This window comes from Penaeus vannamei, chromosome 40 (assembly GCF_042767895.1).
Source record: "Penaeus vannamei isolate JL-2024 chromosome 40, ASM4276789v1, whole genome shotgun sequence".
Lineage (NCBI taxonomy): Eukaryota > Metazoa > Arthropoda > Malacostraca > Decapoda > Penaeidae > Penaeus > Penaeus vannamei.
This window is the reverse complement of record NC_091588.1, coordinates 17,159,567-17,169,920: the sequence shown is the minus strand read 5'-3', so window position 1 is coordinate 17,169,920 and position 10,354 is coordinate 17,159,567.

Below are 10,354 nucleotides of genomic sequence, written 5' to 3'. Positions count from 1 at the left end.
GGGAGGGAGAGAAAGATAGATAGATAGATAGATAGATAGATAGATAGATAGATAGATAGATAGATAGATAGATAGATAGATAGATAGATAGATAGATAGATAAATAGAGATAGATAGAGAGAGAGAGAGAGAGAGAGCAAAAAGGCAAGGATAATTTGCTCAGTCCTTTCCAGTTACCAAACATCCCAGTCGCAAAGCAATGGCCTCCACGTATCAATAACGGGTGAACCTGCTATTAACGGTGTGTTTGGGATCTCCATTCACTAACGATTCACACTACATGCTTCATTATATTTTTACAAACACAATGCATGTTGCCCACACTTATTACAAGTTTTCACTGTATCAGTACACATCTATGTTTCAAATTTCCATAGAGAGATAGAGAGAGAAAGAGAAAGAAAGAGAAACAATTCTGGCACACAACCACCTTTGTGATTATACCATAAAATTCACAAAACTATTTTTTCAGTATCGATCATCAACTATTAACATTTGCTAATACTTTTATGTTACACCTATCAACAACCTGCCGCAAACTATACGATCAATAATCATGATTCTTAATTGTATGATCACTTCTCTACCCCGTCATTTCCAGAGAGAGAGAGAGAGAGAGAGAGAGAGAGAGAGAGAGAGAGAGAGAGAGAGAGAGGGGAAAGAACGGAGGGAGGGAGAGAGAAAGTGAGAGAGAAAGTGAGAGAGAAAGTGAGAGAGAAAGTGAGAGAGAAAGAGAGAGAGAAAGAGAGAGAGAGAGAGAGAGAGAGAGAGAGAGAGGAAGGAAGGAACGGAGGGAGGGAGGGAGAGGGAGGGAGAGAGAAAGTGAGAGAGAAAGTGAGAGTGAGAGAGAGAGAGAGAGAAGGAGGGAAAAGGATAAGAAGAGGGAGAGAGGGAGTGCTATATGCTACAGAAACAACACATACCAGTGAGAAAACATTCTCCTCTTTCACAGTGGCAGTTCTTTCTCATAGTCGTGGCACTGCCTCTATAGCAATAAGTCAGTGCCAGCTTGTACCCAATAAGTCTAAATCCCTTGGCATTTTCATCTCTCTGATACATTGTGTTCCCGCGGGTTATTTGTTTTTGTACACTAAGTTGGATTACCTTGTTATTGTTTTCTCTTTATTTATTTCTCTCCCTTGTTTCGCTCTTACGATTCTTTTACTTATTTCTTTCTGTCTATCAGTCTGTTTTTGCTCTCCCCCCCTCTCTCTCTCATTTTCCCTCTCTATCTCTCCCTCTCCCTCCCTCCGTGAGATAGTTTAATCTCACTAAATATTTATTCACCCATATTCATAATTGTTCGAAGAGTTTCGGACCAAAAATAATGACTACAATAATAAAAATGAATAGTCCACGCACACCGAGCCCCTAAAATATGACATTCACAGTAAGAACAACACCAAAAAAGTACATGTAATGGATTTATGGCCCCATGTACTCTATACTGTATTACAAAACGCGAGGGAGAGTTGATGTTCGGGATTAGGCTTCGTTGTACAGTAAGCACGTTCCAGTTTTCATTCCAGTTCAGTTATTTCCTTTTATTCCCCTCTTGAATTCCTCTCCAGAAGCGAGGGGGAACGAACGTAAGTGCATTGTCATGATATCTTCGAGTTCTGTTGAGAATTATCCGTTCGCTTCCTTGCCTCTTATCCGTAATAAACAAGGGAGAGGGGAACCGGTCGTTAATAAGTGGAGTGGGATGTTGAATGTACTGCCACGCAATTTGGGTCAAATATATCCCGAGAAAGGAAAAGCCACAGAGAGAGAGAGAGAGAGAGAGAGAGAGAGAGAGAGAGAGAGAGAGAGAGAGAGAGAGAGAGAGAGAGAGAGAGAGAGAGAGAGAGTGAGAGAGAGAGAGAGAGAGAGAGAGAGAGAGAGAGAGAGAGAGAGAGAGAGAGAGAGAGAGAGAGAGGGAGGGAGGGAGGGAGGGAAGGAGGGAGGAAAGGGGCGGGAAAAGCGAGCGAGCGAGAGAGAGTGAGAGAGAGAAAGAGAGAGAGAGAGAGAGAGAGAGAGAGAGAGAGAGAGAGAGAGAGAGAGAGAGAGAGAGAGAGAGAGAGAGAGAGAGAGAGAGAGAGAGAGAGAGAGAGAGAGGGAGAGAGGGAGAGAGAGGGAGAGAGGGAGGGAAGGAGGGAGGGAGGAAGGGAGGGAGGGAGGGAGAGAGAGATAGAGGAAGAGGGAGAGGGAGGGAGAGAGAGAGAGAGAGAGAGAAAGAAAGAGGGAGGGAGGGAGGGAGGGGGAGAAGGAAAGGGAGAAGGAGAAGGAAAGGGGAGAGGGGGAAGGAGAGGAAGAGGGAGGAAGGGAGAAAGAGAAGAAGAGGGAGGGAGGGAAAGAGAAAGAGAGAGAGAGAGAAGAGAGAGAGAGAGAGAGAGAGAGAGAGAGAGAGAGAGAGAGAGAGAGAGAGAGAGAGAGAGAGAGAGAGAGAGAGAGAGAGAGAGAAAAGGAAAGAGAGAAAGACAGAGAGGAGGAGGGAGAAGGAAAGGGAGAGGGGGGAAGGAGAAAGAGAGGAAAGAGAGAAAGAGAGAGAGAGAGAGAGAGAGAGAGAGAGAGAGAGAGAGAGAGAGAGAGAGAGAGAGACAGACAGGGGCAAAGCGAGAGAGAGAGAGAGAGAGAGGGGGGGGGGAGACCGAGACCGAGAGAGAGAGATTCAGAGAGCGAGCGAGCGAGGGAGGGAGGGAGAGAGAGAGAGAGAGAGAGAGAGAGAAAGAGACAGAGAGAGAAAGAAAGAGAGAGAGAGAGAGAGAGAGAGAGAGAGAGAGAGACATGGTAAAGCAAGATGAAGAAAAACAAGATGACGAATTCGAATGATAATGAGATTAATAAGATATAAAAGACGAAGAAGAAGAAGAAACAAAAGATAAGGGCGAAGAAAGAGACGAAGCAGAAGAAGAAACTGGAGGAGCAAAGGCAGAAGAAACAGAGGCAGAAGAATGAAGGCAAGAAGAAATTCAAGTTTGTTCCACGTCTGGTGCAGAATGCTAGCCAGTCATTACTTATGGTGTACGAAGAAATTCTGAAATCGTCTGACAAGGTAAGTGGCATCATACTGTTTATTTACTACTGGCTAATCACAGGAAATTAGTTGGCAGGTCAGGTCATAATAATGATGTTCAAAATCACATGGAATTCACTTTTATCAGCATATACTTCCGTAAATTAAGTTTGACGACAATATATTACCTGTATTATTATCATCATCATTATTATTCTCATTTTACTAGCGTGCAAGGCACAGCAGGATGAATTCAGTATTCTTATTTGGTAAGAAAATTATATTTTTTCTACATTTCATTATCGCTTTCTCACGTTTATTAAAATGGTGATTCATCTGAGACTTTCCCACCGCATAACGTAAGGAACATCATCGAAGGACAGAGATAGCTTCATCGTGGGGGACTAGCGGGGAGCAAGGACTCAATAAATAGTGAATAATTGCCCGAATTTCTGCATAGGGGCGAGTGATAATGTGATGTCATTGTTCTAAATCCTCAAACCTCCGTCAAAAATAAGAATCTATTCTCATAAAGAAATATATATGAAAAGAAAATGTTATTGGTTAGAATGAAAAACATAAGCAAACGAGGGACTACGGACGCAATTCGAAATGTTTTCTTTGGATGGGGCTCATGCCGTTGTGAGCGCAGCCAAAGCATTCTGCTAGAAAATAAATATTTACTCTTCTTTCAGTAAAATCAGCGATGATTCATTAAAGTAGCGTTGTCTTCCATGACAGTCTCTTATCGCACAACAATGATATAGGCGAGCGAGCTGCGACGGACGCAATTCACAATTCTTCATCACATACCATCGAAGTCAAGAAAAGGATTTCTCTCAGTACAATGCCTTTAAATTATCAAATTATCAAATTATCAAAAAAAAGTTTCGCCTGACCGAATATTCTTATAACATGCATTGAAAGCAGTAAACGATATTAGATTAAACTTCGTTGAAAAAATGACACAACGGTCAAGATATATTCTCTCAGGACAGTAATCGCAACAAATATTCATGACTGAAGAAAAAAAGAGCAAGAGAGTATATGAGCGAGAGAGAGAGCGAGAGAGAGAGCGAGAGAAAGAGCGAGAGTGAGAGAGAGAGTGAGAGAGAGCGAGAGCGAGAGAGAGAGAGAGAGAGAGAGAGAGAGAGAGAGAGAGAGAGAGAGAGAGAGAGAGAGAGAAAGAGAAAGAGAAAGAGAGAGAGAGAGAGAGATGAAGGATGAGGGGAAACAAGTATTTCTACCTCCCTCCCTGCTAAAGAATGAACCAAAGATGGTGGTTGACAGGAGTAATTCGTCATGCCTCTTTGTCGTAAGTATTAGTAGTTCTGAACTGGACAAACAAAAGACTCAGTGCAAACTGTTCACTTAAACCCAGTGATTACGACCAACTAGTAATGATTTAATAACAATAAATTTCGACCCAGCCTCACCTTAGACGTTATATCACACACAGAGCCCATCCTGTGCGTACGAGTTATTACGGACGTAATTCAAAATGATTATTCTTTGTGGACGTGCACGAGCCATTGACTCGCCAAATATGCACATTTACTCTCACTTAATGCCATCAGTAATGGTATTTGGGAGTAAAGTTTGATCTCATACTCACCTGGGGACACGTTTATCACGAAACGAGAGCAACATCAGCGAACGAGGTACTACGGAAGTATTCCAAAAGGATTTCTTCGGGGACAGCTGACGGCGGCGACACATAAACAACGGACTTTCTCCCGCGTCAGGAATATAAAAGAGCGTCGTTACGAATATGATTTTCTTGGCGTTTCGAGGAATAATAACTCTGGAGGAAAGACATAAAAAGTATGAGGAAGGGAAAGCTATTAACTCAAAAGATGACTAAAAATACAACCGGTATAAACGAAAAATCCGTTATGGAGAATGTTCCTCGCGCACAGGAAAGAAAGAAAGGTCATGCAGTGAAACTAAAAAGTCGAGTCATGCGTGTCCAGTGACCTCCAGCTGGAGAAGGTCAAAGGTCATCTCAGCTGAGCGTAAAAGGGTCATTAAGGTAAGTGGAGGTAAGATGCCATAAAACGTTAATTGAATTATAGGGCAATTTATGACCTCCATCAAGAATGATATATGTCCATGTTTCTGCTTCCTCTCCATTTCCTTCGGCTGTTAGCCTGCATTCTTTCCCTCTCGCTTTTGTCTGCATCTTTGGTTAAGCAAGAGGCCGTGCGTTAATTCCAGTGGCAAGCGCATAAGAGTCAATATTGCCTAAATGTTTTTCTTTTGTTGTTGTTGTTTTTACCTTCACGAACATATTATGCATGTATACACGTGCATACATTTATACATACATAGAAAATGTAAATACACACACACACACACACACACACACACACACACACACACACACACACGCACACACACACACACACACACACACACACACACACACACACACACACACACACACACACACACACACACACACACACACACACACACACTCACACACACACACACACCTATACAAATATATGTATGTATGTAAGTACGTATGTATATATCTATGTATTTGTGTTGCTATGTTGCTATGTAAGTGTGTATATATATACACACTCAGATACATGTGTATGTATGTATACATGTGTGTGCGCGTGTGTACATAATGCATATCTGTACCTGTCGATCTACTTGTTTGTATACATTGCATAGTGGGAAAAACATACAGAAACACAAAATAGATCTTTTAAAAATCAACTCACACAGAGCAGTATATTTAAACTGCGCACTCCTATGTTGTGAGTATCAGCCTATGAATATTTTTTCCTCTTCCCTTTTATCAAGGAAAGTATAACTAGGTAGCTCTATTTCCTTTCAGCCTATTGGACCAAACATGAAACGGACTTTTTTCCCTGGAGTATTCTGACGGCTGTTAATGGAAAAGAACACTTTGTTATCGTAAATAAATCAGGAGACGTTTGGTTTTATAACGATAATGAATAAATCAAATAATTATGTATCTAGCTATATCTAGCATCTGACAGAGCACTCTCATTAGCTAAACGTGGTGACGTCTTTAGCTCCACCCCTTTCTTAACCCCAGCAATTTGTGTGATATCTTAACATAAGTGTTCTTCAATACATTTTCTTTAAAAAATGCTCCAGTAATAATAATGGCAAAACAGTTATCAAAATTTTAACCAAGAGAAAGAAGAAATAAAACTAATGTTTAATATTTGCAATGAATAAAGGTGATTCGGCGGGGCTTATCTCAAAAGATACCAACTTGTAGTTTCATAAAGATTAAGTGCTTATACCTACGAGTATAAAGATAACTTGCCTTTTACTGAGAAGCGAGAATATCTCCCTCCCACACAACATAAAAAAGGTATGATGAAAGTGCACATCGAACAGATTGCAAGAATAACAGCATAATCATAACAGCACTATTTTAGAATCTGTATACTGTGGAAATATCGTACAGTACTGGATATTCAACCAAAATACTACAGATTTTAAACATCTGTACAGTATATATAGCATAAAATCAAAATGAAGACCAATTCATCACTTTAAAAACGGGATATCATTATCATTTTTTTTTACTCAGTAATAAAGAACTGCTGCTGCAGATGATGACAATGATGATAATTATGATAAGTGTAATGATGATAATGGTAACAGCAGCAGCAACAATAATAATAATGATAACGATAATAAAACTAGTAGTAATGATAATATCAATATTAGTAATATTAATGTGACTATTAATATTCACATGAATATAAATATTGATAATGACAATAATAGTTGAAAAATATTGATGATAATGGTAATAATAATAACATAAATATAGTATAAATACTACTATCAACAGTAACAGTAATAATAGTAAAAGTGACATTAATAATGGGGATGATGGTGATAATTACTACTACTACTATCACTACTGTAGTAATAGTAGGAATGGTGGTAGTAGTGACGGCGGTAGGAGTAGGGCTAGTAGTAACAATGATGACAATGATAGTAGTAGTAGTGGTGGTGGTGGTAGCAGTAGGACTAGTAGTAATAATAATGATGTCACTGATAGTAGTAATAGTAATATTAGTAATAGCAGTAGTAGTAGTAGTAATAGTAGTAGTAGTAGTTATAATAGTAGTAGTAGTAAGAGTCGTAGTAGTGGTGGTGGTGATAGTAATTACTATGATAACAATAATAATTATTATTATTAACAGTAATAGTATTATCCTCCTCCTTGTTATCAGTATAATGGCTTTAATGTTCGCTTACAAAATGATGGCACTGAGCATTAATGCAGTCTCATCATAATCAGCGCTTGACGTTTAGACAGAGTTGAGGATAGTTTTTTTATCGTTTCAAAGCTGTGCAAAAAATCAATCGTGGAAAAGTCTCTTGGCGGAACGGATAACGGCCGCCCTTCGAAGCGAATGCAAATCAAGCGGGAACGAATAATGTCCTCGATGAGAGGTGACAGACAGGGGGGGGTTGGGGGTTGGGGGTGAAGAGTGTTGAGGAGGGAAAGGGAGATAGAGAGGGAAAGAAGGAAGAGAGAGAGAGAGAGAGAGAGAGAGAGAGAGAGAGAGAGAGAGAGAGAGAGAGAGAGAGAGAGAGAGAGAGAGAGAGAGAGGGGGGGGGGGGGGAAGGAGAGTGAGAATTATCACCAAAATTATTACCATTCCCTTTATCTTCAAAACCGCCATATATAATTTCATATTCTCCCTATTCCTGCTGTCTTCTAAGCTCATGCATTGAAAATTCTGCAGCCTTCCGAAGTCTACGCACTGTCAGACACAAGCAGTCGCTCCTTAAAACACTTTCAAACATTAACCTTATCCTCCTAAATTCGAACCATCCCACTCACTTCAACATGCTTACCCAACCCTTTTCATGCCATGATCTTCCCTTCGTCTAGACTTCCATTGGTCAGTTCTAGACCAATTCAAAAAAGAGATCATTTAACTATTCCCAGTACTCCTAGTTCCTATGTCCGACTTCCCAACCCTCCTTGCTGGTGCTCTGGCAAAGCTGACTGGCATCCCTTTACCTTCCTGTCTTCCTCTGACCTTCCTCCTTCCACTTCCGACATGCTTCTATATTTCACAGTCAGTATCCTAAATGCAACCTATACAGCCATTCCACCAACTTTCCGGCCTTGAACCATAATGTGTACCATGGTGGAACCTGGACTGTAGCAAAGTGGTTGAAGTGTGCAGCTTGGAACAAATACTGTTGCATGTGAGGATCCTCTAGTCAATCTCGTATTCAAAAAGGCATCAGCTCCTCAATTCATCTACATCCGTCTCTGCAGTCTGGCATCAGATCCATAAGATGCTGCCGTCTTCCACACCCAAAATAGCCTCATTGCTGACCCTCTTCGAGTTGCTACTAAACTTAGTGCCAATTCCAGCCAGGTCAGCTGCAGCTCTCTTCACTCCTCTTCTATAAAATCAGACAGAGTGCACTCCTATCTCCTTCTCCCTGTCCCTTACAGAATCCTATAATGCCTCTTTTTCTTCTGAAAGCTATCATGCATTAAAGTTATGCTGCAATACCCATGAGAGGCCAGATGATATACATTTCCTTATGTTACGACACCTTCCATCTACTTTCTTGTCCTTCCTCTTATCAATATTCAGTAACAGATGGACTGCCGGAATCTTTTCTCCCCACTGGCATGAAGCCCTGTAATACCTTTTTGAAAACCAAACAAACCTAAGATTTCCATCCTAAAACACTCACAAGCTGCATATGCAAATTACTAGAAAGGATGGCTAGCATCAAGCATATGTGGAACCTCAAATATCACAAAGTTATTTCTCCAAATAAGTTCGTCGCACAGCTGATCCTCATGCTTATCACGAAACAAATCACGTCAGCATTTGCACTCCGTATATTAATATTAGCGATTTTCTTCGAACTAGAAAAGGCATGTGATACCACATGGTGGCACCATGCTTTCCAACTCTAATCCCATGGCATATGCGGAAACATAGGTGTTTTCATAAACTCCTTTATGATCGCACCTTTCACACAAGATTTGCATCTACTTCCTCTTCTTTCCTTCAATTCGAAGGTGCCCCGCAAGGCAGAGCGCTAAGCACATTATTTCTCATAGCTGTAAATAGATTAGTTTCAGCTCGACCGCCAGGAATCTAGTCAACACTATCCGTAGTTGATTTAGCTATGTCTCTGTTCCTCCCATGCCTGCTTTTTATAAGCTTCGTCAGTTTATAATTTCAACGGCTTTCGATTTATAATCCTTCTTTTTATTCACGTATAGGCTCCACTCTTTTTATATGAGGCTCCCATCGAATTCCGCCCTTTGGGCAAGTTCCTTCGTGTCATTTTTGACTCCAAACTATCTTGACGAGATAATATCCTTTGTGTTAAAGAAAAAAAAAAACCGCCATCACCTCAAACTTTTACATATATCCTGGGGTTCAGCCCGCAAAACCCTGTATCTCCATATTACCTAAATCCTTTCCACCCTTGATTATGGTCGTCACATATAGGCTTCTGGCTCCCTTCTCATACCTTGACGCAATTCCGCTTTGCGGTCTTCTTTTAGCCCTAGGCGCCTTTCGATCCTCTGCGGTGAGACCATATATAGTAAATAAGGCCTCCCACCCCTTTCTCGACGTCGTGCTCTTATGTCTCTAAGAAACTTTACTTGTTTTCACCAGTTTTCTCTCTCCAAATTGATTGTCCCTTAACTCTTGTATATAATTGTAAATTGTTGTTTAGGATGAAAATAAGGGAGGGATGTGGAGGTAAGTTCAAGTGGATGTGAAGACAAGGTGACTGCGGTTAAGGCCACAAGAATGATAGTTCCTGTTTTGCGTCCAGCAAAAATGAAAATGATGCGGATATTTTTCATTCTTCATGATTTATTTCTACAAGTATTTTCAGAAAAGAACAACCGATCTTAGTTCTTGTGGGTAACTATAACACTTTCGTTCAAATTTTCAAAGTAATCAGATCGTTTTTTTTCGTTTTTTTTTTCTTTTCTTTTTTTTTGCGGGCGTTGTCTGGGCCTGCGAACGGTGGGCGTAAAACAGGAACTTAGATTCTCATGGCGTAATGACGAACAGAGAAAAAGGTACTTTAGGGAAAGACGATTGAATACATAGTAGTTATTGAAATTGTGGTTGAGATTCAGACATGTAAATGTGAATTAGAGCAGAGAGAGAGAGAGAGAGAGAGTGAGAGAGAGAGAGAGAGAGAGAGAGAGAGAGAGAGAGAGAGAGAGAGAGAGAGAGAGAGAGAGAGAGAGAGAGAGAGAGAGAGAGAGACAGAGACAGAGACAGAAAGAGAGAGAAGGCGAGAGAGAGAGGGTGAGAGCGACAGAGCGACAGAGAAAGA